This window comes from Eufriesea mexicana, unplaced genomic scaffold (genome assembly GCF_001483705.2).
Source record: "Eufriesea mexicana isolate 0111107269 unplaced genomic scaffold, ASM148370v2 scaffold2346, whole genome shotgun sequence".
NCBI lineage: Eukaryota > Metazoa > Arthropoda > Insecta > Hymenoptera > Apidae > Eufriesea > Eufriesea mexicana.
In genome coordinates this window covers 3,609-11,491 of record NW_016910421.1, presented here as the reverse complement: position 1 = coordinate 11,491, position 7,883 = coordinate 3,609, and the positions used below count along the sequence as shown (strand labels likewise).

The following is a 7,883-nucleotide window of genomic DNA, read 5'->3' as shown; positions in this document are numbered from 1 at the left end:
GTTTATATTATAACTATGTTATAGAAAGTAGGAATTTTTATTGACTGTTTCTTATATTTATATCTTCAGAGCAATGAAGAAAAGGATAAAAAATACATTGAGATATATGAGAAAGGAACTGAAGAAAGTACAAAGTTATAAAATAAGTGATGCTGAAGATGATAAGAATATAAAGGAAAATGAATAGGGAATAAAAAACTCCTTATTAGTGTAGCACAAGAGAAAGCCGAGAAGATGTAAGATAAGAGATATCAACAATTATTAGGATAACTTATGTATTTGAATAGAATCATTTATCATATGTTTATAAATATTGTACATATATATATGGTCATTGTAATGATAATTATTAGGTGATATGTATTACGAAACATCTTTTTCTCGAAACCGTTCGTGATACGGACATCTATTCAGATTCTAATGTCTATATGTCATTGTTTATTATGTCGTTAACAATTAACATGTATATGTAAAACTTTCAAAGTGAATAAAAAGTTCCTAAGCATATAACAATTGAAGTTTCGTTTTCTTTTTACCAAGAATAAAACAACGCATCTTCATCTGTGACTTCATGTTCGTCTAGCTTTTAAGAGAGTAAAGAGAAGGAAGAAAAATGTGTTATAATTATTTATGTCCTTTTATTGTTTTGTTTCTCCCGCCCAACGGGTCACGTGGTTTTTCATTCGGCAGTTTCGATCAGCGCCATCTATTATTTGGCTCCAAATGCTCCAAAAGTGATAGGAATATAGGATAGGCAAGGAGGTCGACGATGTGCTGGTCACGTGGTAGACAAGGACAGAGAGGGGATAGAAAAGGATAGAATGGCTCCGGCAGTGAAGAATTATTAATTACTCAATTTCCGTAAACAATTTGTGAACTTTTATAATTTCGTTGCAAAGCTGGAACTTCAGGCTACATTCCTATATAATATTCGTAAAGAATTTAGCTCTAAATTGTTAGTTATTAATTTTTGTTTTATGGCGTCTATGATTTCGTAACGGCGACCATCACGACCTTCCGTGAAAATATTTATTACTAAACGAAACTAGAAGCAAAATGTGATCAAAAGTTATATGAGAAGATTCGCAAGAACATTGTCTTTCTAACGAGTGCATAAAGTTTCATAAATTAATTGCGTAGAGGATAGTAATTAATGAAAAACCAATGGCGTCTTCGACAACAATTCAAACACTGCGTAGAATAATAATTAATAATAAATTAATTAGGGACAAATCTATATCGAAAAATATATTGGAAAGTTCTTGAAGGATCTGCCTTTACGATGCAATTATAAAAGTTCATAAATTAATCGCAGGAATTGAGTAATTAATTAATTTTCTAATAAAAATTCAAAAAGGAACAGTCAGCGCCACCTATAGTTGTGTACTGTAACTAACGGAACAGTTCCAGATAAAAATCAAAATTAATTAATTAATTACTCAATTCCTGCGATTAATTTATGAACTTTTATAATTGCATCTTAAAGGCAGATCCTTCAAGAACTTTCCAATATATTTTTCGATATAGATTTGTCCCTAATTAATTTATTATTAATTATTATTCTACGCAGTGTTTGAATTGTTGTCGAAGACGCCATTGGTTTTTCATTAATTACTATCCTCAACGCAATTAATTTATGAAACTTTATGCACTCGTTAGAAAGACAATGTCCTTGCGAATCTTCTCATATAACTTTTGATCACATTTTGCTTCTAGTTTCGTTTAGTAATAAATATTTTCACGGAAGGTCGTGATGGTCGCCGTTACGAAATCATAGACGCCATAAAACAAAAATTAATAACTAACAATTTAGAGCTAAATTCTTTACGAAAATTATATAGGAATGTAGCCTGAAGTTCCAGCTTTGCAACGAAATTATAAAAGTTCACAAATTGTTTACGGAAATTGAGTAATTAATAATTCTTCACTGCCGGAGCCATTCTATCCTTTTCTATCCCCTCTCTGTCCTTGTCTACCACGTGACCAGCACATCGTCGACCTCCTTGCCTATCCTATATTCCTATCACTTTTGGAGCATTTGGAGCCAAATAATAGATGGCGCTGATCGAAACTGCCGAATGAAAAACCACGTGACCCGTTGGGCGGGAGAAACAAAACAATAAAAGGACATAAATAATTATAACACATTTTTCTTCCTTCTCTTTACTCTCTTAAAAGCCAGACGAACATGAAGTCACAGATGAAGATGCGTTGTTTTATTCTTGGTAAAAAGAAAACGAAACTTCAATTGTTATATGCTTAGGTACTTTTTATTCACTTTGAAAGTTTTACATATACATGTTAATTGTTAACGACATAATAAACAATGACATATAGACATTAGAATCTGAATAGATGTCCGTATCACGGACGGTTTCGAGAAAAAGATGTTTCGTAATACATATCACCTAATAATTATCATTACAATGACCATATATATATGTACAATATTTATAAACATATGATAAATGATTCTATTCAAATACATGAGTTATCCTAATAATTCTTGATATCTCTTATCGTGCATCTTCTCGGCTTTCTCCTGTGCTACACTAATAAGGAGTTTTTTATTCCCTATTCATTTTCCTTTATATTCTTATCATCTTCAGCATCACCTATTTTATAATTTTGTACTTTCCTCGGTTCCTTTTTTGTATCTCTCAATGTATTTTTTATCCTTTTCTTCATTACTCTGAAAATATAAATATAAGAGACAGTCAATAAAAATTCCTACTTTCTATAACATAGTTATAATGTAAACAATAAACTAACTCTTTCTCTTTCTTTACAACTTCTAATTCTTCTTGAGTTTTTACTTCGGCGTCACTTTCCCAATCGCTACTGCGGCCTTCCTTCCTTTTTTTATTTGCAAGTCCAGATGGTTCAACAGCTGTTTGTGAGCTTAATTTTGGATCAGTTAAATGATCATGAGCTGATTTGCCCTTACCAGTAAACTTTTTATTTAATATCACAGATTCTTCTTCATCTTCCTTTGCTTCTCCACCAAATGATAAAAGATTCAAATCTCTGTAACACAATTTTTCGTTGTAAAGAACAATACTATCAGGACTAAATTCTGCAAACATATATGATTTTTACTTTACTGCTGCTGTTTTAGTTTTTTAACTGTTCTTTACTTCTTCACTTTCCTGTACTATTATTCTTGGTATAATATCAGAAAATGGATTGTTCAATATTATAGTTTTTATCAATCTTGGAGGATAAAGTGGTCTATCATTCTACAAAAAAGGGGAAATATTATATTTATATCAATTATTGATATATTTTCTTGTAAACATTAAATTTACCTCATTTACAAGTGCTTCTTCGAGTTTAAGCATACTATATATAGATTCTCCAGTAGCTCTACCAGAAATTGTATGCTTATTCTGCAAATCTGGTGTAGAACTAAGAATAAAGAAGTATTGGGAACCATTGTCATCTTTCTAGCATTAACCATAGCAATTAAATCTCGTCGACAAAAACGTAATCGTGTATGAAATTCGTCCTAAAACATATATATCCAATAATTATTTTTCGATAAAAAAGGAATTCATTTTATTTTTAAATATAGTCTCACTTTTAATGGTTCTCCATATATTTTACCACCTTCTCCTGTACCCGTGGAATCACCACCTTGTGTTATGAATCCTTTGATAATTCTATGAAAGATAGTGTCACCCTAATAACCTTCCATAGATAACTGTATGAAATTTCTACATGCCTTTGGAGTTTCTTTTGCCCATAATTCTAACTCAACATCACCAACAGTTGTTTTCATTACAACCTAGTTATAAGAAATACATTAGTTTGATTAATGTAAAATACCTTTAAAATCAAATTTATTAAAATTTATTATTTACTATTGTAATTCAAGTTAGAAATTATTTAATATATTAATATAGAAATTTAGAAAGTAAATATTGTATATAGGTTAAATTTTTAAAAACAGATATACAATCCATGGAAGTATTATTAAATGATACTTATTACTTTACCTTTAGTGGCTGGCTTTTGCATATAAATATTACTCATGTTTGTAAGTCTCCTATAATAAAAAAAGTCCTTCATCAATAATATTTCATATTAAATCTTTAGTCATTTATAAATCAGTCAACCAAATGGTTCTTTGCTCGAATAATCATCAGTGGGTGACAGGTACCTTTTATCTGCTTTTAATGTTGACTTTATTGGTCCAATCAATTGCATGTGCCACAGCCCAATTATTCCTGCTGCTTTTGCAGTTTCCAAGTTCTCATAGATATTTCTACACATTTGTGCCTTAATGCAACATTTACAGTCTATATTCAATTTATCTTTAACATTTATAACTCTTACCAAGTATTCATTCTCCATCTCTTCAATGATCCTCAAATTTGCATGTCGATGCCACACATTTTTCTCTGTTGATACATATGCTGCCTCCTTTCTGTTTCTTGATACCGCATAATATGCGTTTCCTCTTCTCACTGCCTTCATTCGAACTTCTCCCTTTTCTTTATATACCTTAGCTCCATCATTCTGAAACTTAATATGTTAGCTATGATCAGTAACTTTGACTACTGATATTAATTTTTGACTCACTGTTTCATTTAGATCATGAATACAACATACCTTTCAATCTCACTGTATTCTCCATATATTGTTGTTAGAAGAGGCCATCACCTAAATTAATTGTATTCCTTTTTGTCTGCCTAAACCATCTCCATTTTCTGAATCTTTATTTGACCCTCAAAGATTTTTATCTTGTATGACATATAGTTAATCAATCTACAATCCAATAGACATATACTTTACATATTTGTATTGCTGCTTCAATTTTTTCTTGCTATAAAGTATAATTCTTGGCATCTACGCTGATGATATTCCATGAGTCCAATATTTTTCTATTGTTGCACGTGCCTGTTTACTTCAATAGAATATTGTCTCCTAACAACCGGGCTCTGCTATCACTAATGAAAGATGGAAAAGCAATGCTTTATATCTTACACCATGTGTTTACAACTGAGTTATGTTATGTTATGTTAAGGTTATGTTAATACAAATACTTACATTCTTTTCGTGATGCAGGCACACCTGCATGGACACAACAATGCTTCCGACGTTTGTTTGCAATATTTTCTCATTTTCCATGCACTCTCCTGTTCATTTGGAGAAAAATTAATAAATCGCTCAATTTCTGTGGTTAATTTATGAAACTTTATTATTGCGTTGTAAAGGCGTACCTTTGCATATTTGTCGTCTGCCAGGTAAAGAAATGAATGCTGTTTGTCTAATTAAAACCGCTGTTTCGGCTGAATTTATTAAAGAATGTAGAAAACTTTATGATTTTATTTATTAAAATAAATTAAAATATATTAGGTGCACGTAACCAGAGTTAGTAAACTATTTGCGAAACTATTCCAAAGTCATAGGTGGCGCTGATCGCAGGCGGTAAAATTTGTATTCGAACTGGATACTAGAAATCAATTCGACAGTAAAAAATTAATAAATTGCCAAGTTTTTGTAATTAATTCATGAAAATTTATAGCTGCACAGCAAAGTTGGAATTATAGGCAACATTCTTATAGGATGTTTAATTTAATAATTAATACTTACATGAGCGATAGGTTTTGTATTTCCTGTAGTAAACAAGATTGCTATAGAAAAGTATTTTTCTTACATAATATTATTATTTTGTAATAAATATAAACTAGCATAAGGAAGCGTAAAGAATAAATTTTTTTATTAAGAAACTTTATTTATAATTGTGTATTTACAATGTTTTCATAGGCGAAAAATAAAAACAAAACAAAAAATATATTTAAAAGAATTATCAAAACTATGGACGGGAATCGAACCCCGGTCCTCCAGTATATCAATTCTCGATCGTCCATGATTTTACATCATCTCCAACAATTCTCTAGACAATACTTTTTCTACTTTGCAGTACATTTTAATAATTTTACTTACCTCATACTTACCTTGTACTTACCTTCCCTTACTTGCAATTCCTCCCCTTACTTACCTTAATCCCTCTTCATTTAAATATCATTTAAACAGATATTGCCCACTCTCTATTTTCAAATTCCAAAGGGAACATTGAAAATTTACAAGAGGTAGGAAATATCCTAAACTTTGTGCGCAGCTCTTAGCTTGGTATCGATTCCCAAAAATTATTCTTTGGAAAACGATACCAATTACCAGGTCTCACCACGTGGAGGTGGCTACGCATCGAGACCCGACATGCGCCCTAGTGGCGCAGCCTGCTGGTGCTACCTGTATCAAAGGTACCCTAATCTAACTTGGAGCGAATTAAGTTAAAGTGACTCTACTGACACTTTATTTTATTTCGTGTCTTACAAAGGGAACTTCGATTCGGTATACTGAAACTCTACTGTCGCAACGCTAAGATATTTTCAAGTTCCCATAAAAATAGGGAATGAAATATCAAACACGCGAGCAAATAGAAAATCGCGACGCGCCCGAACGAGATCGCGATTATTCGAAAGACCGACTAGCCTAGGCGATGTACTCCCGTGTACAGAGATAACTTCATACCTCGGCACCCTCCCGATCGGGCCTAGCTCAATTCCAGTCACTGTCGCACTCGCCAAGACTTACACGTGGACCAAGGATAGTCCCTGAACCAATGAAACTTCTAGTGTCAACGCGAGGGCCCTGCTGGGCGGTTGCCGGCCAAGACAGACACTTCGCATCCCAGCCACACGGGGTAGAACTTAATCATCCCTGTGGTCTAACCGTAGATGGTACTAGTCCGTCAGCCAGCATGTGCCCGAGCCCCAGTCGCGTACGACTTAGGCAGCGGACCGCCCCGTCGAGGTCAGAAGACGCACTGATCCGAGGGGGTCACCCTGGAACCCGATGCATGACGAGATTGACAGTGACTGGAAATGAGTGTCGGAGACGAGTCGTGAGGATGACTTACGAAGCATGTACTTATCGAGTACACGAGAGCACGTCGCGTAGGCTAGTCGGTACTTACGAACGATCGCGATTATCGCGAGAACAATTATGTTCTATTTGCTAAACGAGGGGGATAAGAAAATGATAGAGAATTTATAAATTTCGCTCCAAATTAGGTAGCTTACCTTTGTACAGACAGCGCGCACATGATACTTAGTCTATGGATCTATCTTATGATTACTTAAAAGTAAACGCACGCATCGTTCATTGATGTGTCGCAAACAGAATCTTGAGAAACCTAAAAGCTAAAACAGAATATATTATTGTTAATATGTAGCTGAAAGGAAAGGGATTAGTACGAGGAAACCATCAAGGATAATAACCAAATGGAACGAGCAAGCCAACGACGAGACCTGAGCAACATAACTACGAGACAGAAACATTCCAACGGTGAGATATAAACATACCAACGAGGAAGCGCTCGAGTATTATACGAAATACTCGAACGCTCTAACGAAAACAAATCGAACGGAAGTCGTAAAATTTGTGAAAGGAAAGATTTAGCCAACGATGAGACATAAGTAAACCAACGACGAAGCATTCGAATATTATACGAAATACTCGAATGCTGAAACAAAGACACATAGAATGAAAAAAATAAAATCTGCAAGAAGAAATTATTGTTAAATTATTTAAGAGAGTGGACAATGGCCACTGAATAGCCATTGATCTAGCCAACGATGATATACAATACAAATAAACCAACGACGAAGCATTCGAATATTGTACGAAATACTCGAATGCACAAACAATGAAAACTAGAATGAAAGAAATAATATCTGAAAGAAGAAAGAGAATTAAAACCTGAAAGAAAAAATAATTAGTACCTGAAAGAAGGAATTATTATTAAATTATTCAAGAGAGTAGACAATGGCCATTGAAGAGCCATTGATCAAGCCAACGATGATATACAAATA

At 33.3% G+C, this 7,883-nt stretch overlaps 1 pseudogene; it reads right to left on the bottom strand.

The window, feature by feature from the left end:
• Positions 1-2,652: 2,652 nt before the first annotated feature.
• Positions 2,653-4,252, bottom strand: LOC108549940 (peptidyl-prolyl cis-trans isomerase CWC27 homolog; annotated as a pseudogene).
• Positions 4,253-7,883: the final 3,631 nt, after the last annotated feature.